We start from the raw sequence: 25,886 nt of genomic DNA on the forward strand, positions 1-25,886 counted from the left end.
AAAAAAAAAAAAAAAAAAAAAAAAGAGAAGAAAAAAGAAAATTGGATTTTCTCTTCTATCACGTTGTCGGGCTGTACATTTTTCCCAACTTTTATGTTCTGCTTCCTTTATAAAACTGAGTGCCTTTGGCCGGGTGCTGTGGCTCATGGCTCTAATCCCAGCACTTTGGGAGGCCAAGGCAGGTGGATCACCTGAGGTCAAGAGTTCAAGACAAGCCTGCCCAACATGGTGAAACTCCACTTCTACTAAAAATATAAAAATTAGCTAGGTGGGTGCCGTGCACCTGGGAGGTTGAGGTAGGAGAATCACTTGAATCTGACAGGCGGAGGTTGCAGTGAGTAGGGGTCATGCCATTGCACTCCAGCCTGGGAAACAAGAGCGAAACTCCGGCTCAAAAAAAAAAAAAAAAAAAAAAAACTGAGTGCCTTTAACAATACCCAAGTCACCTCTTAAATCCTTTGCTGCTTACAAATTTCTTCTGCTAGATACCCTCAATCATCTCTCTCAAGTTCAGTTCCACAAATCTCTAGGGCAGGGGCAAAATGACACCAGTCTCTTTCTTTGCTAAAATATAACAAGAGTCACCTTTGCTCCAGTTCCCAACAAGTTACTCATCTCCATCTGAGACCACCTCAGCCTGGATTTCATTGTCCACACCATTATAAGCATTTTGGTCTCAGCCATTTGACAAGTCTCTGTGGAGTTCCAAACTTTCCCTCATTTTCCTGTCTTCTGAGCCCTCCAAACTGTTCTAACCTCTGCCCATTACCCAGTTCCAAAGTCATATCAACATTTTCAGGTATCTTTTCAGCAGTGCCCCACTCTCCCAGTACCAGTTTACTGTATTAGCTCATTTTCGCGTTGCTGATAAAGACATACCCAAGACTGGGCAATTTACAAAAGAAAGAACTTTAATTAGACTTACAGTTTCACATGGCTGGGTAGGCCTCACAATCATGGCAGAAGGTGAAAGGCACGTCTCACATAGTGGCAGACAAGAGAAGAGAGCTTGTGCGGGGAAACTCCCCTTTTTAAAACCATCAGATCTCCTGTGACTTATTCACTGTCACGAGAACAGCACAGGAAAGACCTGCCCCCATGATTCAATTACCTCCCACTGGGTCCCTCCCACAACACATGGGAATTCAAGATGAGATTTGGGTTGGAACACAGCCAAACAATATCACTAATGAATCTAAATTCATTGCTAAATTCAGTGATATTTTCTCAGTCATTTGGGCAGTCTGTAGCAGTGGCACAGTTAAATGCTCCATCTTTCTTAAAACACTTAAAACACTTTCTGAAATTGGCATTAAAAATATATATATATATAATCTCCTGGCTTTTCTTCTAACTCTCATGATCGCTCCTTTTCAGTCTATTTTTCAGCTTTCTTATCTCCTCATTCTTTAACCAGTGGAGTCTCCCAGGGATTAGTCCTTGGATTGCTTTATTTTTTTTAGTTTCATTCTTTTTCTTCATATTCCTAGCCAGTGTCATAACTTTAAATACTATTTGTATGCTAATAGCTCACACATTTTTATTTTTAACCTTATTATATCCTCCTTGAACACCAAATTCACATATTCAATATCTACTCTTATATGTGTAAAGGCATATTAAACATAACATTAAAAATACTGAGCTCTTGATCTCCTTTCTAAATTAGTTTCTCCAGAAATTGTCCCCATTATAATAAATTGTAAATGTGTTCCACCAGTTACCCAAGCCAAAGTTGAGTTGTCCTTGACTTCTCTTCCTCATAACATTTTTAACCTATCAGGAAATCTCGTTGACTTTACCATAAAATATATCAAAAATATGATCATTCTTATTACTTTAAGTGCTATAACCCTGATTTAAGCTACTATTTTCATATCTTGTATTATACTTGTATTTTATGTCACTCCAACCACATTGCTTTTATAGTTTCTTAAACATCTTCTTTTGCATCCGTATGAGCACCTCTATACTTGCTGTTCTCTTTGCCCAGAATGTCTCCCAACCTCACCACTACTCTCCTCCAGTAGTCATGCTTTCTTCAGATCTCCAATGAAAAGTCATCTTCTCTGGCCGGGCACAGTGGCTCACACTTGTAATACTAGCACTTTAGGAGGCCGAGCTGGGTGGAACACTTGAGGTTATGAGTTTGAGACCAGCCTTGCCAACATGGTGAAACCCCATCTCTTCTAAAAATACAAAAATTAGCTGGGAGCTGGGAGCAGTGGCTGATGCCTGTAATCCCAGCTGCTTGGGAGGCTAAGGCAGGAGAATTGCTTGAACCTGGAGGCGGAGGTTGCAGTGAGCCGAGATTGTGCCACTGCACTCTAGCCTGGGCAACAAGAGCAAAACTCTGTCTCCCCCCAAAAAAGTCATCTTCTCGAAAAACACACCCTATTGAAAACTGCAACCCCTTATCTAAAATAGCAAGTCTCCCCATCCTTCTATCATTCTGCACTTCCATCCTTGCTTTCACTTTTTATCAATGCTAACATGTTACCAAATATGTTTATTTGTTTTGATTAATAACCACATATTGCAAAATCCATGTGAGTAATAATTGTTTGTTTTGTTTACTGCTATACCTCCAGTGTTTACAGCATGGCCAGACATAGAATAGACTTTTAATAAATATATGTTGAGTAAATAATTGAATGAAGAAGACTTCAAGGTAGATTAGTTCCATCTTCATTTTCCATATGAGAAAATTGAAGCTCAGAATTAAGTGAATTGCCAAAGGCTTCAAAATTTCTTAATGTATATAGCGCAATTTAATTCAGATCTCTCCAACCTCAGTGTCTCTGTTCGCTCTGAAGAGTAAACTGCAACTGATAAGTAACTAGGATAAAAAGTAGAAATTCTCTAGTGGACTAAAGAACAAACAAATTTACTGGTGACTTTGTCAGCAGTAATCCCATAAAAGTAATATGATAGAAGCCGTAATGTAATGGTTCAGGAATTAATGTAGACAGTTGGCTATTTTTTCAAGGTCATAAAAAAGAGGAAACAGGTATGTAAAGTGAATTTTTCTCCAAGATGTGAGAATTATGAATGTGTTTATATGCAAAAAATTATGAGCCAGCTAAGTGTGGATAGAGTGCTAAGGGAAGGAGGGGAGAAAACTGATGAAGAAAAATTGCTGAGTGGATGGAAGAAATTGTGACAGGAAACAGGCAGAAATATTTTCTTTTAAAATAATATTTATAATTATAAATTATTGTATTCATTCAGTAAATATTTCTTAAGTTATAAGGCTTTAGGCCCTGTAACTAGGTCTTGGATATATAGTGGTGAATAAAAATGAGTAGTATTATTGAGACTTACTATTTATCTCATCCTATCCTCAAAACAACCTTATGAGATAGATGCTTTTATTATTATTATTATTTTTTTTTGAGATGGACTCTTGCTCTGACTCCCAGGCTGGAGTGCAGTGGCGCGATCTCGGCTCACTGTAACCTCCGCCTCCTGGGTTCAAGTGATTCTCCTACCTCAGCCTCCTGAGGAGCTGGTATTACAGGTGCATGCCACCATGCCCAGCTAATTTTTGTATTTTTAGTAGAGATGGGGTTTCACCATGTTGGTCAGATTGGTCTTGAACTCCTGACCTCATGATCTGCCCTCTTTGGCCTCCCACAGTGCTGAGATTACAGGCATGAGCCATAGAGCCTGGCCCATTATATTCATTTTTTTTTTTTTTTAATAGAGGAGGAGACTGAGTCTTAGAAAAGTGGATGGACTTGCCCAAAGTAACACATTTAGAAAGTGTTGGTGTCGGGTGGCTGAGGCAGGAGAGTTGCTTGAACCCGGGAGGCGGAGGTTGCAGTGAGCAGAGATCGTGCCACTGCATTCCAGCCTGGGCGATAGAATGAGACTCTGTCTCAAAAATAAACAAAAACAAAAACAAAAAATCAAGGAAGTGTTGGTGTCTGAATTCAAACCATAGCAGCCTGACACCACAGTCTATGCTTTTGATCACTTCTCTCCACAACTTAGAAAGAGAAAAATTATTAAATATTTCACAAAGATCATTACACATTCTGCAGAGAAATTTAACATAGGTTCATAGGATAGTTAAAGTCTTCGTAGCTATTTTGGGTAATCAGAGAGAGCATCTCTGAGGAGGTGGTATTTAGGCTATGATATATATGTTTTTTTATTGTACTCATGTATGAGTATAATAAAAAGTGCTAGAAGACTTTCCACTAAAAGACTTGGAAAAGAGCACTCCAGCTACATGAGAGAGCTAGTGCTAGCAGATACGTGGATTTAAGCTTTCTATAATTGGGAATTGGAAAATTTGTTGAGAAGGCTAGTGTGTCTGGAGAATTAAAGAGTGAGGATGAAAAACAGTGGAACTCCGGATCTCAGTCAGTTCACATAGTTATATAGGCCCCAGATCAGGCGCAAATTCATAAGCCTGTGGAGTTTGAATGGTGTATTAAGTGTAAGAAAGTGTCATCAAAAAGTGTTAAGTATTCAATTAATGAATTTATGCTTTTGAGAGATTAGTCTAATTTTAGGGGGACCAAGTGACTTGATTTCTTCGTGCAAAGTAAAATAGAATTTCAATTTAACTTCTAGTTTTAAACAAGTCTTTACAGACTTTTGCAACTAGTAGTTTATTCATTGCAAAAATAGAGTGTAAATCCATCTCTACCTATCTTACTCAGTGACTATAAAGACACTCAATTCATCTTCCCAATTTTGTGAAATTAAGAAATGGATAAAAGTTCCTGGAACAAAACATTGGGAGGAAAAGTAAATTCATCCCTTAATTTTGTCATAATTTATTATTTATGAAGTCCTGTGCTAAGTGCTGGAGGCAACAGAGCCCTAAGAACAACATGGCAAATTCCCATGTAGGGAAGAAAGTGGGCTATTAAGTAGTTAATAAAACAGGAACCAAAGGTTGATATTATAATCATTTACTATATTTATCAACTGAATTAGGGTTACCAGTTTTAGAATGAAATGGAATTGCGTAGGTTAAATTAAAAAAAATACTTTGGCCATGTCTTTAATAGTCACTTTGCAAAGACAAAATAAAGAGAATGAATTCCATGTAGAATCAAAATATAGTATACGGGGCCCATAGATGTACCTAGTCCACATGATACTTCACACAGAAAAAACAAACAAACAAACATATAAAACAGAGCAATACAGAACAAGCAAACAAAAAGATACAGGAGATAGTTTGAAGAATGACAGAATGCAATGCATAAATGAATGCTATTTAGAAGAATACTTCAAAAAAGATGAAATGAAAGAATAATTATGTTAGGCAATTTGTTAAAGCTTACTTTTTATGGAAATTCTTTCCATGTCATTCTCCTAGCAGACTAGGCTATGCTGTCCTCCAAAGCAAAGAACATTGCCATGGAAAATAATGTTGCGTGGTGGTTAGGAGCATGAGCTTTGGTGGCTAAACAATAACACCACCAACAAAAACTGTATTTAAACTCTGTCTATAAAATTTGCTATCTGTGGAAACTTTAACAAGATAATCAGCAACACAGTAACTCCTTTTCCAAAAGAAAGAACCAGGGGGACAGATATTTTAAAGCTAGAAAGGAACTTGAAACAATCAACAGTTAAGAAAATATTAGATAATATTGGAAATATAGGAGAAAACACTTTCAACATATACATATGGTAAGAGGTTACTATCCAGAATATATAAGGAACTCATACAGCTCTATAGTAAAATAACAAATAATCTGATTATTTTAAATAGGCAAAGGACTTGAATAGACATTTTATCAAAGAGGGCATACAAAGGTGCAACAGGCAAATGAAAAGGAATTCAACACCACTAATTATCAGGGAAATGCAAATGAAAACAACCGTGAGATTTTACCCTATACCTGTTAGAATGGCTACTATCAAAAAGAAAAAAGATAACAGGTGTTGGCAAGAATGTAGAAAAAAGGGAAGCCTTGTGCACTGTTGGTGATAATATAAGCTGATACAGACATTATCAAAAACAGTATGAAGGTTCCTCAAAAAATTGAAAATAGAACAACCGTATGATTTAGCATTCCTATATCTGGGCATCTATCCAAAGAAAATGAAGCGAGAATTCTCCAAGACCTATCTGATTTCTGCAGTCCCATGTTCATTGCAGTATTATTCACCATAGCCAAGATACAGAAGCAAACTAAATGCCTCTCAGTGGATGAATGAATGAAGAAAATGTTTATATACACAGTGCAATATTTTCAGTCTTAAAAAAGGACATCCTGCCATTTGAGACAACATGGACAGAACTGGAGGACATGATGCTAAATTAAATAAGCCACACAGAGAAAGGCAAATACAGCATCCTTTATATATGAATTTAAAATAGCCAAACTTATAGAATCAGAGAGTAGGATAATAGTTGCCAGGGACTGGAGGAGGAGGAAATGGGAAGATGTTGGTCAAGGGGTACAAAGTTTTAGTTATGCAAGATGGGTAAGTTCTGGGGATCTAATGTACAGCATGGTGACTATAGTTAGCCACACATGAAATACTTGAAAATGAGTAGATTATAAGTGTTCTTTTTTTTTTTTCCTGAGACAGAGTCTTGCTCTGTTGCCAGGCTGGAGTGCAGTGGCACGATCTTGGCTCACTGTAACCTCCACCTCCCAGGTTCAAGTGATTCCCCTGCCTCGGCCTCCCACGTAGCTGAGACTACAGGTGTGCGCCACCACGCCCAGCTAATCTTTTGTATTTTAGTAGAAACAGCGTTTCACATATAAGCGTTCTTAACACATACATACACACACGTAACTATGTGAAGTATTGGGTAAGTTAATTAGCTTAATGTGATGATCATGTCATAATTTATACATATATTAAAACATCAAGTTGTACACCTTAAATACAGTCATGTGCTGCCTAATGATATTTTATACAATGACAGATCACCTATATGATGGCAATATCATAAGTTTTTTAAAGCAAACCTCTGCTTTATTTCTGCATGTGTTTCCCATTGCTCTCTGCTCTTCCTTATGCGTCTACATTGAAGTGGGAAAAGTTTCTCAAATAAAAGAAGGTATAGTATCAAAAGAAATGTATAGCATAGTGAGAACAACTGCAGACAAAAAAAACAGTAAAGTGCTAGGCATCTTTCTACACATAATTAGTGTTATATAAATATATGTATATATGTATAATCACATATATTTATGTGATTATACATATATTTGTTATTTATACATATATTTATGTTATTTATACATATACACATGTATATTCATGTCTATGTCTGCATAGCTCTGTCTATCTATCTATCTATATCTATTAGGACACACATACCAAATTAGGCTATTGCCAAGTATATATAGAATCCTAAATGGGGTAAACCAGTCATTTGCAATTAACATCTCAGTGTGTTTCATTTGAATACCCTTCATATCTATTTGCTTCAAGAGAGAACTCAAGTTTAAATGGGAACAGATGCCAGCGATTAAACTAAATTCAAAGTTTGGGGTCCTCTGATCCTCAAATATCAATACCTGCTTCATAGTTCAGTGATGTTTGTTGGAACATGAATATGCAGGAAAACACACTATAAATGGTGAAACAGCATTTTTCCCTGCTCTATGGCGAAGCCCCAAATATATTGGCCTTGTTTTTGTCACATCAGACATTTGTGCCAAAACACGAAGTCTATTAAAGATATTTGCCATATCCATAGAGTGATTTGAACCTTTTTAAAATTTGCTCATCACTAACTTAATGCATAATAAGCATCCGATTAAAGTGATTTTAGAATTGGCATATAAAATATGTCACCGTTACAGCCATCTTTTCAGGAGTGAGAAAAATTCCTGCTGAAGCTACAGCTGGAAAATAATTTGCTGAAAAATCGGCTGAAGCGGGAGGTTCCAGCTCATTGAAACTCAATTTATTATATGCTTAAATGACTCCTGGAACAGTGGAATATGTAGGCAGTACAACTAGACAAGGCAAATTCTGTGCTGATAACAAATGTGTAAAACTCCAGTACCTACTGGAGAAGTGATAGCAGCCAAAATCCTATACTTGCCAACTAGTAGAAAATGTGAACACGCTGTTAGATAATTAACATTTTTCTTATTATGCAGGACTGGGTAGTGAATATATAACTCAACTTTTTCCCCCCTGGATACACTGCAACTTGAAAAAGCATATGATCAAAGCAAAGCACAGTTTTCTGAGAAAGCTTGGGAATATATGCTGTAAAGTTGTGATCTATTAGCCTGTGGCTTGAGTGTTTGAGCAGCTATTTAACATCCTGATTCCCATTTGCTTAATATACAGGTGACTACAACTCTATGGTGACAGATCTATAATCTCTCAGGGAGAGGTATCTGGGACTTCAGTTAATAAGATGGTAGCTTAGACATTTTTATCTTGCACAATTCTATTAAATTCGAACTTAATAGTAGTGAAGCACTTGCCATGCTGGTATTGAAAACTACTTGCTGTATCTTACTATTGTCTATGTGTAGATAATACTGGAATTGAAATTCTCAAAGCTATATAACTTAATGTAGATTTCAAAATGGCCAATAATAATAATTAATAATATTGTGACATTTTGAGCACTTATATGCTTTTAAATAAAATATTTTGTAAAAGTTGATTTGATTTTCTAGTATTTTATGTAAAATGGAATTTATTTCCTGATGATGGCCAAATAATGAGAAAGTGATATGATCCAATGCTTTCCAGAGGTAACAAATGGAGTAAGCATTTAACACATATTTCATACGTGGATAATTGAGCATATATTTGCAAACAAGAATTTTATTTTACCTTTCCCTTTACCCAGAAGATACATTATTTTGAAAATAATTATCTGATTAAGAAAGGTAGCCTTATAATACAACTTTGTTTAGTCATTGCCCAAAGGTTTGGCACAGACTAAATTTCAAATTGCAAATTGGTGTGTTTAGTAAACATTTCTTGGAATTAGTTAAACTTGCACTTATTTTCTTTTCATCAGTTTATCAAGACAGAAAGGCCTCAATGGTCTTTATTCTCTCTTTCTGCCTGTCTCTCACACTCTCTCTCTCTCTCTCTCTCTCTCTCTCTCTCACACACACACACACACACACACACACACACACAAACTTTTTTTTCTTTTTTTGCTAAACTTAAACACATAGCCAAGAAAATCATCACGATGACTAACTAGCCACTATGGCCCTAAGCACAGCCATTGATACCATCAGTTGCTTTTATGATGATAGTGATGATTAGAATTTGACTTCACTTAAACTTTTTGAAAGTGAAGATCAGAATGTTTAGTAGCTAAACAAACATATAAACCACAGGCTAATAAACTGTAATTCCACAATCTGTGTATCATACAGATTGACTCTTTTTAAAAATGTTTGCTCAGAAAACTGTTTTATCATGATCACCATCTTTGTCATCTCCTCTTCCTATTTGTAACTTATTTTGCATCTGCCAGACAGCTGATCCTCTACCAAGAGTTTCTGGTACATAATTTTATGCTAAATATAGCTCCTACCATCTCATGAACCTACCTTCCTTTCCCAGAGTCCTTCAGCTTCACTGGACTTTTAAAAGTTCCTCAGTTTCTCATCCTCTCACTTAATTCTGAGGTTGCTATACCCTCAGTAAGTATTGTTCTCTTCTATATCACCTGCTGTTTCCTCGATTGGCTGTCATGTTTTGGTCTTTAATTTTATATAATTACAGAAACATCTCCTACATCCATTGACAAATTTAGGTTCCCTAAACTTCTTTTTGTAATTATTTACATGATCATTCATGTAATGCACGTTTCCTCCGTAGTAGTGAAGCTCTGTAAGGGTAGGAACTCAATAACTTAGGCACTTATGTGCCCCCTTTGCCCAGAATAATATCAAATACATAGCTGAATAATAATCTTAAATATGTAAACCATCTCATTTATTCACCATGTTTAATTCTCCCAACTCCCTATCTGGTAAGTAGGATTATGTTTAGTTAACAGACAGGAAGTAAAGTTAGACAGGTTAAATAAATAAATAATTTGTGAGTAGTAAGACAAGGATTCTGACGTCAATTTTTTGGTTCTCAGTTCCAGGATTTTTAGCCTTAGATTATGTTTACTGAATATCTGCTAAGGCATTTATTCACCCAACATCAAGTGTCAGACCCCATGCTAAAGGCGAAATTCAAAGATGGCTAAGACTTCATCTTTGCCTTCAAGTAATGTAGATTTTAATAGATCAAATGAAAAAGCTTAAATATTTCCTATAGGAAAATAGTCCAAATTTTGATTGAAATTTCAAATACATTTTTCCTTCCCACACGGATGATAAAGTTCATCTGCAGGGAATTTCTAGAAAATGAAGCCATTAAAAACAAGAGATGTTATCAGTTTTGATCCTAAATGAGAAAAATGCAAGATGTGTAAAAAAGAGGATTTTTGTCACAATGACACATAAGTGGGAAGGTGACACCTTCCTGTTTCATAATAATGACCAGAGACAAGAATTTCTCAATTCAACAATACTAAGCAAATTTAAAATTAGATTCTAAAATGTGGAAGTTATTGTAAAGTTGTGTGTTTTATAATATATGTGAGCAATATATATGTAGCATAAAAATTACGTATTTTATAATATATATTCGCTAAAATAATAAGGTATGTCTTGTTACCATTTTATAGCATCTCATATCAATAATAATAAAAGATACTAATAAACGATTACTGATATTTCTCTTTAATTGGCATTTTGTCTTCATATTCCAAATTGTTTTATTTGTTTGAAAAAAATGGGGCCGGGCATGGTAGCCAAGGCCTGTAATCTCAACGCCTTTGCAGGCCAAAACAGGAGGACCACTAGAAGCCAGGAATACAAGACCAGCCTGAGCGAAATAGTGAGATACCCATCTCAACAAAAAAATTTAAAAATTAGCTGGGTATGGTGGCACATGCCTGTAGTACCAGCTACTTGGGAGGCTGGGGCAGGAGGATCACTTGAGCCCAAGAGTTTAAGGCTGTAGTGAGTCAGGCTGCAATGAGCCATCTATCTTACCACTACACTCCAGCCTGGGAAACAGATTGAGACCCTCTGTCTAAAAAAAAGGGGGTAAGATGGTGAAAAGTAGAGAAAAATGGGAAATGGGCCACAAAAATATTAAGTTCATGAATAAGTTTTGAGATTCATGATTCATGTGTGAGTTCAGTCTCATTTTTAGAATGCCCAACTTACACTCTGTTTCCTCTCAAAATTACAGCATAACTCCAGAAATATTCACAATCTATGCTTAAAAAATTATGAAAGTATGACTTAATATTCTTCTTTAACATGAAAAAGATGGTTACAGTAAAAATGAAATGCCCTCTTTACCCTCTGTCACTGCAGAGTTCACCTTCCTTCACAGGGGTTAGATTTATTTTCTTGTGTATTTTTCCAGGGCTTTTTTTCACAGTGCATTTACAGAAATACAGAATATATAGTTTAGGGTTTTGTGTGTGGGTGTGTGTGAATCTGTGTATGGTTTTACATAAATGTTCTTAAATAATAGGTTTGTATTTTTGTTTCAGTTTAAATTATCTCTTGGATAAATTCCTTTATATATATCATATATATATTACTTTATATATTATACACTATATGTAATTATCTATAATACATACTATATATATTGCAAACTTGCAGATAGATTTTATTACATCTCTTTCAAGCTCATGGATACTAGCTTGCATTGCAGACAATAATTTATTAAAGCATTAGCAGGGAATGGTGGCTCACGGCTGTAATCCCAACACTTTGGGAGGCCCAAGTGGGAGGGTCCCTTGAGCCCTGGAGTCAGAGACCAGCCTAGGCAACGTAGTGAGACCCACACGCAACCAAAAAAATATATATATATATACAGAGAGAGAAAATTAGCCTGGCATGGTGGTGTGCACCTGTCATCCCGGCTTACTTGGGAGGCTGAGATGAGAGGATCACTTGTGCCCAGGAGGTCGAGACTGCACCAACCCATCATCATGTCACTCTACTCCAGACTGGGTGACAGAGAGAGACCTTGTATTAAAAAAATTAAAAATAAACACAAATTAAAGCTTTATTCTATTGATAGAATTCACTATATTTCCTTTTCATATAGATAATAAGAATGGTGAACATCTTTGTACTTGCCTAGAGTATAAGTATTTCTCTATAAGAAATCTCTAAGCAGAATTGCTGAGTAAACAGAACGTGCTTTCAAAATTTTGATAGATACTTAAAAATTGGGTTTCAAATATACATGAGAGTTGATTTCTTTATGCCTGCTTGGGTCAACATTAGGTATTTTCACTCATTCAGATATTCCATTGTTTTAATTTGCATTTTTCCAATCATTTATACTTGTTAGCCATTTGAATTATTTCTCCTTTGATAAATTTGATGTTCATTTTTTTCATATTTTGATGAGATCAATTGTCTTTATTCTATTGAATCCTAGTTCTTCATATAATCTGGATATGCGTGTATATGTATGAGAGAGACAGGGATTATGTATGTTTATGAGAGAGGTAAAGGGAAAATGTTGCAAATATTTTATTTTATACGCTTACTTTCATTAAGGTTGATGGCATCTTGCTCAGTGGAAGGCTGGTAAATTTACAGTAATAATATTATTTGTCAGATATTGAATGTTACAAAGATAATAGATACTGAACTATGTTCTTACATCTATCTATATTTTTTAGTTAGATTCTTTCAGATAGGAATTTATATTTACACTTTACAATCATGAAAACTGAGGCTTGGTGGAATGATATGATTTACCTAAAGTCAAATATTAGAAAGTAAAAGAGTCAGAATTTCAGTCAGGGTACGCTGGCACTCCTCATTCCACTATGCAACTGATATCTACATAGATCATGATGTTATCTATATCTTACAGCTACATATATGTTATACATAGCTATTGTTATAGCTGTATTATCTATACCTATATCTATGAATTCATTATGTCTTAATAATTTAGGTTTCTCCTAAATAACTTTTTACCTGTTTGGTGTTATGTTATATTATGTGTCTTTGAAAATTTTAAGTTAGTATAGAAAATGCTATATTTCACTACACTTAATTTAGTACCAACCAGTTTCCATCAGAAAGTAAACTGTTTAAGTTGCAGTTATGCTTAAGGTAAAACAAGTAGGTAGATGTGGTTTTGTTTCATCTTTCTATACTTCCTATTGTGAACAATACTTCTCTTAAGCTCACACTATTCCTCCAGCCTAAAACCTCCCTACTTTCTCTCAGAATTCATATGAATCCCTCTAACCTCCTCCCCATTATACCACACCATGATAGAATAGGCTCTCACATACACCTGCTTTCGAGGGCCTAACACCACAATCCTAGACTTGTGTAACTTTAGAAACCTGCCAGATAATGAATGTAAAAGCCAGAGAACTATCAGGCTTGGCTGTTTAGGGTAACTCAATACTGTGAGCCTTTCGAAAGAGGCCAGTGGTAAAGGGTGGCAATGGTGGGCTTCGGAGTTGTTCAGGCCGTGATTTTATTTAATTTTATTTTTTTAACTTTGGTTTTAGGTTCAGGGTACACGGGCAGGTTTGTTACATAGGTAAATTGTATGTCACGGGGGTTTGGTGTACAAATTATTTAGTCATTCTGGTAATAAGCATAGTACCCAATAGGTAGCTTTTCAGTCCCCTCCCACCCTTCACCCTCAAGTAGGCCCCAGAGTCTGCTGTTCCTTTCTTTGTGTCCATGTGTTCTCACTGTTTAGCTTCCACATATAAGGGAGAACATGTGGTATTTGGTTTTCTGTAATAACCAGTTAGCAACATGATGACAGGATCAAACGCCACACAGGCCGTGATTTTGGACACATAACCATATAACTTCTCTTCTCCTGTCCTCTCATCTGTAAAAGTAAAGATTGTTATAATTAATTTTAGTATTTAAGGAAATAGTTTGATATATCAGGGATAGAGAAGACTACAATCAACATTGATGATGATGGTTATTATATAGATAGTTTGAAAAAAGTTACAGAAATCTTGACTGTCTTTTTTGCCTCCCAACCCATGTCTTCCCTCCTTGAACTTGGTTCCATATAACCATTTTCTTGGCCTCAGCTTACACATCTTTTCATCAAGAAGTTCTACGCAGGCCCTTCAGACTGTCTCTCAATTCCTGGATGCACTGCACATTTCATTTCATTGAACATGCTACATTATAATTATTTATTTACTATCTGAATCCTTCTCTAGACTTTAAGTTCCGTGAGGGCAGGGACTTTGGCAGTTTTTGTTATTGTTGTTGCTTTCTTGCTATATCCCTCATTGTGCAAGCACACTATGCGAATTTTGTTAAATTTAAAAATGAATACAGGCATAAATAGGTGTGCTCAGGCATAAATGTGTGTATGTCTGAATGAGTGGACAGTGAATGAATAAATGGTTACATGATTGGAAACATGAGTGAATGGATAGGCAATCAACTTAGCACAGAGACTTAGAAATGATTGCAATGTCAGTTACAATGATAGCAAGTGGAGAATATATTTTTGGATTGGCCTTTGAAATCCTTTAAACCATACCAAATGGCATTCTTTCATATGAGTCTGACCCTGACTGCTTCAGTGAGAGAAAATTCAACGAAGTTGGCAATATAGTGAATTTTACTTGGCATGTGGCAAACAGAGTCTAGGGAATAAATAATATGTCACACTAGGCCTGCATTTTCCTCTCAATACCTTAGGAAAACACTGTTATAAACACAGTTCTACCTCTACCTGCTATTTTCACTTAGCATAAAGGTTAAAATATGAGATGTTTCACTTCATATATTGCACATTTCATTATTCTACATTATAAACTCAGTGAATTCTTTGGAGGTGATTTATTATGCAATTTAATTTGTTATTGAAAATCCTCCCAAAAACGATCTACAAACTTGCAACGAATTTTAAGTAATACATCTTGTTTAATGTGTGTGCTGATTCACCCAGAACATTGAAATAAAGTTTGTCAGGCATTTGATTGTTAGAAAAACTGTAAACAGTCCACAGTGTTTGGTATATTTCCAGATATTAAAACTTATTAAAACTAGTGTTCAGCATGACTTGACACCATTGAGATTTGACAATGGGCCATATCTACATCAGAATAGCTCTGTGGATACAAGAGCAAAGGGAAATGTCATCTACCACAGCTGTGGTGCTGACCCCTATTGGCTAAATATAAGAAGAGTGAAATAACAACTTTTTTCCTAAAGTGGACCTTTCCTGGATTAATTACTCACATCCAATCTTCATTACATTTCATCTGTCATTCATCAGTAATAATTCCCTGTACAACACGGTTGAATGCATGTGAACTTGTCAGCCTCATTTTGTATAATTAATGATGATTGGACATATGAATTTTAACAATTTTGAGACGTGTCTACTGACTCACAATAATTTTTCTAACCTGCTCTGTTTCTATTGAAACAATGTCTTATATTTCTCTCAAGAGAAGCTTCAAAATTATGTATATATCCAGCAGGCACATGTAAGTATATGTGTCTGAGAGTCATATGTCCTGCAGATATAAAGCACTAAACCTGAAAATACACAAAAAGAAAAACACTTTCTCAACCAAAGTATGACAGGACAGATTTTATATTATTTATTTTTAAAAGTAAGCCATGTTCAAATTAAATGTCAAACATAATTTTGTATTTGAAATTTGAAATATGTGATTATCCTTAGAGAAAAATCATAGCACACGTCTTCTTGCCAAATTTGTATTTGCATAATAGTGAACTATGAGGTTATAGATCAATTTGTGGCAGAGTGCCAACCAATAAACTGCTTGGTAAGGCTACTAAAAACTTCAATCTGAAATGGATTTATCTCAGTTAGGAGTTTGGATCCTCTATAGAAAATAAAATGCACTGGAGTCTCTTAGTTCTTAAAAAAGAAAAGACGGAGAGAAAATACTGAATTCTGTTTATTTCCACATTTCTTCCTTTAACTGCTACAGACATAAATGCAGAATGAATGTTGACATATTTGTTTAGCATCCCTGAACAGATTAAACTGCTTTAGAAGTTCTTCTGTAATCAGGCTTGAAAAATGGAAACTAACATTCACATCCTTGGATAGATTAAATTGTTTCCAAAGTTTCTCTCTCATTAATCAGACATGAAAAATAGTTTGTAAACGTAGAAGTAGGTCCTTTGAAAAGTACTCAAAATTTTTCTTGCGACAAAATTTTTGCAATTTCAGTAATGCTATTTTTGTCATATAGGTATTAAAAATATGTATACCTGTATCACTTGTCTGTGTCCTTTATCGGCGAGTTGCGAAATAGGAAAAGATTTTGGTCCATTGTGGAGGACAGTGTGTGTATAAAAAGAACACTGGGTCTGAACTGCGAAGCTGACTGCCAATTACTTATGATGTGTCTTTGGGCAAAGAAAATAGAAAGAAAATATAATTTTTTTAAAGTTTGAACTTTGTTCCAAGTGAATTCCAAGTACTTGAGTGTTCTTCATAATAACTCTGTAAGTTTAACAGTGCAGCACACATTTTAGGAATGGGGAAACTAAATCCTGGAGATATTAATGGACTTGTGTGATTCAATATAGCTAGTAAGTAGTGCAGTCAAAATTATATATTAGAACTATCTCACACCAAACTTCCTGTTCCTCCTAGGCTACGATGTCTTTCTTATCCTGCTTTTCTCCTTTGTTAGAAGAAGGAATTGGGTTATATTATCATTATTTTTATATTTTCTATAGCTCTCGTGTACATGGGTCTGTGTTTGGGGATTTTTGTTTGTTTGTTTGGGTTTTTGTTTTGTTTTTTTTTTTCTTTTCTTTGACAAGGTCTTGCTCTGTTGCCTAGGCTGGAGTGCAGTGGCACAATCATGGCCCACTACAGCCTGGAACTCCTGGGCTCAAGTGATCTTTTGCCTCAGTATTCTGAATAGCTGGGACTGCATGCTCATGCCATCATGCCTGGCTAGTTTTTTGTTTTTCATTTTTCTTATGTAGAAACAGAGTCTCACTATGTTGACAAGGCTGGCTTTGAACTCGTGGCCTCAAGCAATCCTGCCATCTTGGCCTCCCAAAATGCTGGTATTACAGGCATGAGCCACCATGCCGAGCCTATGATTCGATTTAGTCTCCCATTTCCAAATAAATGTGTATTACCTGAATATTGTATAATACACGGAATTCATTGTGTCACTTTCACTTCATCTTCCATTCAAATTCTCTAAATTCTTGCTGAGCAGGCTCTGACAGATGGGATAAGGAATGATTCATCTATTGTAGAAACTGATAGTATTCCAGTAGTGTGAGCTCTTGACTTTATTTCCATCACTCGGCCAATGAATATCGATGATTCTTGAACTTTGCTAGATACCATGGCAGGCAATAAAGACATACGCACCACCAGATTTTTATTTGACTTGATAAACTTACCCCATACATTTCAAGATATTTTACAGTCACCACCAGTAGTTCCTTTAAAAGTCCTGTCATTCATGTATTATTCTTTCTAAAATGGTATGACATTGAGTTGTTTCAATTGCCAAATAGTAATTAGGAAAGAATATAGTCTCTCAGTTTCAGGGAATTTTTTAAATGAAAAATGCATATAAATAAATTTAATTTCTATTTGCTTTTCCTCACATGCCAAAATTATTAGATTTATCTTTAGGCATTTAGAAAGGCTTATAGTGTGCGTTTCAATATGAATTTAATACGGCATAAGCAAAATTCTGAGCTTTATTTCAAAAAGACAATTGTATTAAAGAGCAGCTGGAATAGTCAAATAAGAGGTCAAACTATTAAGTCAAATGTCTCATGACAGAAACAATGCCAAAAATATTAATATGGACAGATTTTTATTTTAACTATGATGGAGTAATGGGAATGTCTTACCTGCATAAACACTGTAAACCTGGACAAAATCTATGAAGACAGTATACTCGGATATTGAATAATAGGCAGCTTATGAAGGAGATCCTTAAGAAGTATGAAATGCACAAGATGTATTCAACTTTCATGGCTGCTTTTTAGGTGGAGAAAGTTTCCAAAATGTGGAACAGGGAAATAAACAGAAACCAAGGATCCCATCAAGTAGAGAAACTGGAAATCAAAATTTGGGGCCATTGAGGGTGTTGGAATCTGTAGGACAGTGTAGTGGAGACAAGAAATCCATTCAGAGAAAAAATCTTAGAAATCTACATAAGGTTACACTTGAGTCTTTAGCCAGTGACTCATGTGCATGTAAAACATTACAGGACTGGACAGAGAACAGCTACTGAAGGTCTGTGAACTGAAAATAATAAATAAATAAATAAATAAATAAATAAATAAATAAATAAATAAATAAATAAATATGCATTGCTGGAAGAGAATAGCTACTGAAGGTCTGTGAACTGAAAATTATAAATAAAATAAATAAATAAATAAATATGCATTGCTGGAAGACATTGGTTTTCAGACTGTCGAGACTGGAAAAAAGCCTTTCTAAACTCACCAAGGATTCAGTCTATTCTGTAGGATGGTCAAACCTCACCAGTAAGTCTACTTAAAACTCACCCTAAAAAAAGCTTAAAGTCACTCTTCAACAGGATAAATCTGTACAACTCAGTAACTGTTAAAGAAATAAAACATAATTTAGACTCTGAAAATATAGTATCTGCAAGATTGAGAATATCACTATAATGAGTAACTATACTGTACTCCCCCATAAAGAAAAGACGAACCATCATTATGAGAAAAAGTAGTCAGTGGAAATAGCCTCAGACATCCTGTGTATGTTAGAATGAACTGCCAAGAACTTTAAAACGGCTATTATTAAAATGTTCAATGTTTTAATGGAAAGGTGTACAAAATAAATGACCAATGGAGAAAGTAAACAGAGAAGTGAAAAATACAAAACAGTACCAAATAAGCATTCAACAACCAAGAATTAAAATATCTAAAATGAAAATTTTTCTGTGCAGCTCCAGTCAAGATTAGATAGTGCAGAAGAAATAGTAAGCTTAAAGACAGATCAGAAGACATGAAATATACATAAGAACAGAAAGGAAAAATACTAGAAAATAGATGTATGCATCTGTGACTTATAGGAAAAACAATTATGCTATCTACTGTGTATGTAACTGAAGAAGCAGAAAGAAAATAGGGATCTTCCAAATCTGGTAAAATATAAAATACAGTTCCAAAAAGCATATTGTATACTATGAAAAAAACGAATAAATAAGACCTACTATTTGATAGCACAGTAGTGTAACTATAGTCAATAATAACCTAATTGTATATTTCAAATAAGTTAAAGAATGTAATTGGATTGTTTGGAACTCAAAGAATAAATGCTTGGGGGGAGGGCTATCCCATTCCCTATGGTGCATATTTCACATTGCATATCTACATCAAAACATCTCATACACCCCATAGATATATACATCTACTATGTACCCACAGAAATTTTAAAAAATAATGTTTTTCTAAAAAAAGGAAATCTAACTCTGGTCAAATTTTTAAAAATCAAAGACAATGAGGAAATATTAAAAGCAGCCAGAGAATAAAAGGAAGATTTTATATACAGGAGAAAAATTAAAATACTAATATTTGACTTCTTATTAGAAACATCATAAATCAGAAGGCAATGGAATGACCATTTTAAAGGATCAAAGAGAAAAAAGCCAAATAGAAATCTAAACCTATGGGCCATAGCCTTTAAAAATACAGTAAAACAAAGACTTCATATAAACTAAAGGTAAGAAAATTTGTTAAGATAACAGCATTAAGAAAATGTTAAGCATCTTCATCATTCCTCAAGGTGAGTGAAATGATATGAGAAGAAACTGCAGGTCTGTTTGAAAGGATAACACAGGAAACCATAAATATGTGAATAAGTAAAAAAGTCTTATTTTAAAAAATTATACCTGGCCTAATGGCAAGTGTTTTTGATTTAAAACATATGTAAAATAAACATATATGTCAGTAGTATCATGAGGAGCTGGATGGCGACAAATGGAAGTATACTGCTGTATATAAAAACATAAAAGTTAAACACTAAAGCTTCTAAATCAAAACACTAGGGGGGCAATATTTCTTATGAAAAAATAAACAATGGATGATTAAAAAATAGATAAACTTAATTCCTGCCTCACGATGACATATGGGGCAGAAGTTAAATTTATTTCTTATTAATTAAGAAAATTAAAAAGCAAGCCAGAACTGGCAGAAAATATTATTGAAACATATATGTGAAAAAATTCTGTCTAGAATATAGGACTAACTCTTACAATTTAATTGTAAGTAGAGAAACAACTCATCTCTGTGTGGTTTTTTTCCATGTGCAAAATATTTGAACAGAAACTTTAAAAAGATAGTTATAAAAATGACAGCTAAGAACATGAGAGCATGCTCAACTTCATTAATCATCAGAGAAATGCAAATTAAAACCACATGGAGATAGCATTAAACACCCTTTAGGATGGATTATGTTAAAAGATTGACCACACCAAGTGTTTGAGAGAATGTGGACAACTGAAACTAATGGAAATTTACAATAATATAACCAACCAAAATGGAAGATGGTATAGTCACTTTGGCAAACATTTAGTCACTTTCCTATCAGTTTAAATATACGCTCACCATTGACCCAGCCATTGCATTCTTAGGTATTTTCTCGAAAACAAACAAAAACATATCTCTACATGAATTGTACATAAATTAAATACATAACTTGTATGTGAATAGTAATATCAGATGTATTCTTACTAACCCAAGCTGGAAAATAGTAACTACACATAGTAACATGAAAAAATAAATTCTATATTACTCTAATGGAATACAGTACAATAGTGATTACTTAGTTATTACAATGTGTAAAAATATGATGTTCTTACAAACATAAATTGAGTGAAAGACATATACTTCTTTCTTGTATAAACTGTATGATTACACTTATTCCAAACTGCCTATGGTGTGAGAAGTCAGGACACTGGTTATCTTTCTAAGGGACAGTTACACATGGGCTATTGTGGCATTTCTGGAGTTCCAATAATATGGGGATTAACTATTAGGTGCTTTATTTACTTTGTAAAATATTAATTGTGCTGTAAACCTATGATGTTTTGCTCTTTTTTTGCCTTGATGTTATTTTCTAAAACTTGCACTGAAAAGTTACAGAATTTCAGAAAGAGAACAGAGATGGTCATATGAGCTTGAAGTAAAACTGAGATTTAATCTGGCTTTTGAAAGCTGATTAGAATTACACTACTCCACATATTTTTACAGCACTTGTCATAATTTTGCATATGACATCTAATACAATGCTTGGAAAATTGTAGGCATGCAATGAATCTTGTTTGAATATGAAATTCTAAGGGAATGAGTGTGTGACTACCATACATAAAACCAAGAGCATGGATTGGATCATCATGGCGAACGGTAGGCAGGACTAGATTGCACATCTGACTTGGACGGACAGAGCACTGTGCAGAGGAGCGCATCATGGATTTTAGCTCCAGGTCAACTGCAAGATCAAACCAGGAATCCCAGGAAGAACCACAGACCCTCTGAAGGAAGTGGACTGCTCATGCAGGACCCTGGAAACACCCTAAATACTGTGAGTGCCCCAACTGCGGAAGTGGGGAAGAGAGATCCTCCTCTCCCGAACACACATCCCCACTGGGGAAGCTGAAGCTCTGTTTGCGAGAGAAGTTCCAACCTTACCTGCAGCTGATTCAATCTAGAGAGCAGAGCGAAATACAGGAGTGGAGAACGCAGCGGGAAAAGCCCTGGAAGCTCTCTATGTCCCCAAGCAGGCCATTCCTGCCTGGCACCACAGGGATCCTTCTGGAGGATGGCCAGAGGAGCAGCGAAAAACGCCATAGGGAGAGGAGGAAATCTCTAGCTGAACTTTGTAACAATTTGAACTGGACGAGAAGCCTCCTTACCAGAACTCGGAGGAGTGCACGAATCCAGTGTGCAGACTTCACAGGTGGGGGAAGAACCTAGGCGGGTAGCCTGGGGCAACTTCTCAAGCCTGGCTTGCCTACTGCCTGGAAGCAAACTCGGAGCTGTTGGAGAGGGGGGCATGGTGGGAGTGAGACTGGCTCTTTAGTTTGCGTGGGAGCTGGGTGAGGCCTATGACTGCCAGGTTTCCCCCACTTCCCTGACAACCTGCATGACTCAGCAGAGGCAGTCATAATCCACCTGGATACACGACTCCATTGACCTGGGAACCTTATCCCCATCTCCCACAGCAGCCGCAGCAAGACCCGCCCAAGGAAAGTCTGAGCTCAGGCACGCGTAGCCCTGCCTCCACCTCATGGGCCTTCCCCTATCCACTCTGGTAGCTGAAGACAAAGGGCATACAACCTTGGGATTTCTAGGGCCCTGCCCACCACCAGTTCTTCTTCGTATTACCACAGCTGATGCTTTCTGGAAAGCACCACTTCCTGGTAGGAGGCCAACTAGCACAAAATTAGTGCATTAAATCACCGAAGCTAAGAACACTCACAGAGTCCATTTCACCCCCTGCCACCTCCACTGAAACAGGTGCTGGCTTCCATGGCAGAGAGACCTATAGATGGTTCACATCACAGGACTCTATGCAGACAACCCCCAGTACCAGCTTGGGGCTGGATAGACTTGCTGGGTGGCTAGACCCAGAAGAGATATAATAATTACTGTGGCTTGGCTCACAGGAAGCCACATCCATAGGGAAAGGGGGAGAGTACTACATCAAGGGAACACCCTGTGGGACAAAAGAATCTGAAAAATAGCCTTCAGCCCTAGGCCTTCCCTCTGACAGAGCCTACCCAAATGAGAAAACCAGCTCTGGTAATATGACAAAACAAGGCTCTTTAGCACCCCCCAAAAATCACACTAGTTCACCAGCAATGGATCCGAACCAAGAAGAAATCCCTGATCTACCTGAAAAAGAATTCAGGAGGTTAGTTATTAAGCTAATCAGGGAGGCACCAGTGAAGGATGAAGCCCAATGCAAGGAAATCCAAACAATGATACAAGAAGTGAGGGGAGAAATATTCAAGAAAATAGATAGCTTAAAGAAAAAAAATTAAAAATTCAGGAAACGTTGGACACACTTATAGGAATGCAAAATGCGGCCAGGCGCAGTGGCTCACACGTGTAATCCCAGCACTTTGTGAGGCCGAGGCAGGCGGATCATGAGGTCAGGAGTTTGAGACCACCTTGACCAACATAGTGAAACCCCATCTCTACTAAAAATACGAAAAATTAGCCAGGCGTGCTGGTGGGCGCCTGTAATCTCATCTACTCAGGAGGCTGAGGTAGGAGAATTGCTTGAACCTAGGAGGCAGATGTTGCAGTGAGCCGAGATTGCGTCATTGCACTCCAGCCTGGGTGACAGTGCGAGACTCCATCTCAAAAAGAAAAAAAAAAAGGAAATGCAAAATGCTCTGGAAAGTCTCATCAATAGACTTTAACAAGTCGAAGAAAGAAATTCAGAGCTCGAAGACGTCTTCAAGTTAACCCAATCCAAAAAAGACAAAGAAAAAAAATAAGAAAATATGAACAAAGCCTCCAAGAAATCTGCGATTATGTTCCTTGATCAAAACTAAGAATAATCGGTGTTCCTGAGGAAGAAGAGAAATCTAAAATTTGGAAAACATATTCTGGGGAATAATTGAGGAAAACTTCCCCAGCCTTGCTAGAGACTTAGGCATGCAAATACAAGAAGCACAAAGAACACCTGGGAAATTCATCACAAAAAGATCGTCACCTAGGCATGCTGTCATCAAGTTATCTAAAGACAAGACGAAGGAAAGAATCTTCAGAGCTGTGAGAAAAAAGCACCAGGTAACCCATAAGGAAAACATCAGATTGACATTAGATTTCTCAGCAGAAACCCTACAAGCTAGAAGCGATTGGGGTCCTATCTTCAGCCTTCTCAAACAAAACACTTATCAGCCAACGATTTCGTATCCAGGCTGGGCGCGGTGGCTCACACTTGTAATCCCAGCACTTTGGAAGGCCGAGACAGGCAGATCGCGAGGTCAAAAGTTTGAGACCAGCCTGGCTGACACAGTGAAACCCCATCTGTACTAAAAATATAAAACTTAGCTGGGCATGGTAGTGGGCACCTATAATCCCGGCTACGTGGAGGCTGAGGCAGGAGAATAACTTGATCCCAGGAGGTGGAGATTGCAATGAGCAGAGATTGTGCCCCTGCACTCCAGCCTGGGTGACAGAGCAAGACTCCATCTCAAAAAAAAAAAAAAAAAAAAGAATTTTGTATCCAGTGAAACTAAGCATCATATATGACGGAAAGATGCAGTCCTTTTCTGACAAACAAGTGCTGAGAGAATTCACCACTACCAAGCCACCGCTACAACAACTCCTAAAAGAAGCTCTAGATCTTGAAACAAATCCTGGAAACACATCAAAACAGAACCTCTTTAAAGCATAAATCACATAGAAACTATAAAAGGAAAAACAAACAAAGAAAACAAGGAACACAGGTAACAAATAGCACGATGAATGCAAGGGTACCTCACCTCTCAATACTAACATTGAATGTAAATGGCCTAAATGCCCCACTTAAAAAATACAGAACTGCAGAATGAATAAGAACTCACCAACCAACTCTCTGCTGCCTTCAGGAGAAGGACTCACATAAAGACATAAAAACCCGCATAAAGTAAAGGGGTGGAAAAAGGCATTTCATGCAAATGGACACCAAAAGCAAGCAGGGGTAGCTATTCTTATATCAGACAAAACAAACTTTAATGCAGCAACAGTTGAAAGAGACAAAAAAGGACACCATATAATGGTAAAAGGTCTTGTCCAACAGGAAAATATCACAATTCTAAATATGCATGCACCTAACACTGGAGCTCCCAAATTTATAAAATAATTACTAATGACATAAGAAATGAGATAGACAGCAACACAGTAATAGTGAGGGACTTCAGTACTCCACTGACACTACTAAACCGATCATCAAGACAGAAAGTCAACAAAGAAACAAGGAATTTAAGCTGTACATTGGAACAAATGGACTTAACAGATGTATACAGGACATTTCGTCCAACAACCAGAGAATACACATTCTATTCAACAGCGCATGGAACTTTCTGCAAGGCAGACCATATTATAGGCCACAAAATGAGCCTCAATAAATTTAAGAAAATTGAAATTATATCAAGCACTCTCTCAGACCACAGTGGAATAAAACTGGAAATCAACTCTATTTCATCCAACAACCAGAGAATACACATTCTATTCAACAATGCATGGAACTTTCTGCAAGATAGACCATAAGATAGGACACAAAATGAACCTCAATAAATTTAAGAAAATTGAAATTATATAAAGCACTCTCAGACCACAGTGGAATAAAACTGGAAATCAACTCCAAAAGGAAAACCATGCAAATACATGGAAATAAAGTAACCTATTCCTGAATGAGCATTGGGTCATAAATGAAATCAAGATGGAAATTAAAAAATTCTTCGAACTGAACAACAATAATGATACAACCTATCAAAACCTCTGGGATACAGCAAAGGTGGGGCTAAGAGGAAAGTTCATAGCCCTCAACACCTACATCAAAAAGAATGAAAGAGCACAAAGTGACAATCTAAGGTCACACCTCAAGGAACTATAGAAACAAGAACAAACCAAACCGAAACCCAGCAGAAGAAAGGAAATAACAAAGAACTGGGCAGAACTAAATGAAATTTAAACAAACAAAAAAAATTACAAAAGATAAATGAAACCAAAACTTGTTATTGGAAAAGATAAATAAAATTCATAGGCCATTAGCAAGATTAACCAAGAAAAGAAGAGAAAAAATCCAAATAACCTCATTAAAAAACGAAACAGGAGCTACTAAATCTGACACCACTGAAACACAAA

At 36.3% G+C, this 25,886-nt stretch overlaps 1 long non-coding RNA gene across 1 annotated transcript in view; it reads right to left on the reverse strand.

Moving 5' to 3' along the window:
* LOC131383684 (uncharacterized) overlaps nt 1-22,085 on the reverse strand; it is a 65,236-nt gene extending 43,151 nt beyond the window's left edge. The window contains exon 1 of the long non-coding RNA XR_009213893.1: nt 21,938-22,085. This is a non-coding gene — a long non-coding RNA (uncharacterized LOC131383684). The remainder of the gene's footprint in view (nt 1-21,937) is intronic.
* Between the last annotated feature and the right edge of the window lie 3,801 nt (nt 22,086-25,886).

The sequence above is a fragment of the Hylobates moloch genome, unplaced genomic scaffold (assembly GCF_009828535.3).
Source record: "Hylobates moloch isolate HMO894 unplaced genomic scaffold, HMol_V3 SCAFFOLD_6, whole genome shotgun sequence".
In the NCBI taxonomy this organism is placed as follows: domain Eukaryota; kingdom Metazoa; phylum Chordata; class Mammalia; order Primates; family Hylobatidae; genus Hylobates; species Hylobates moloch.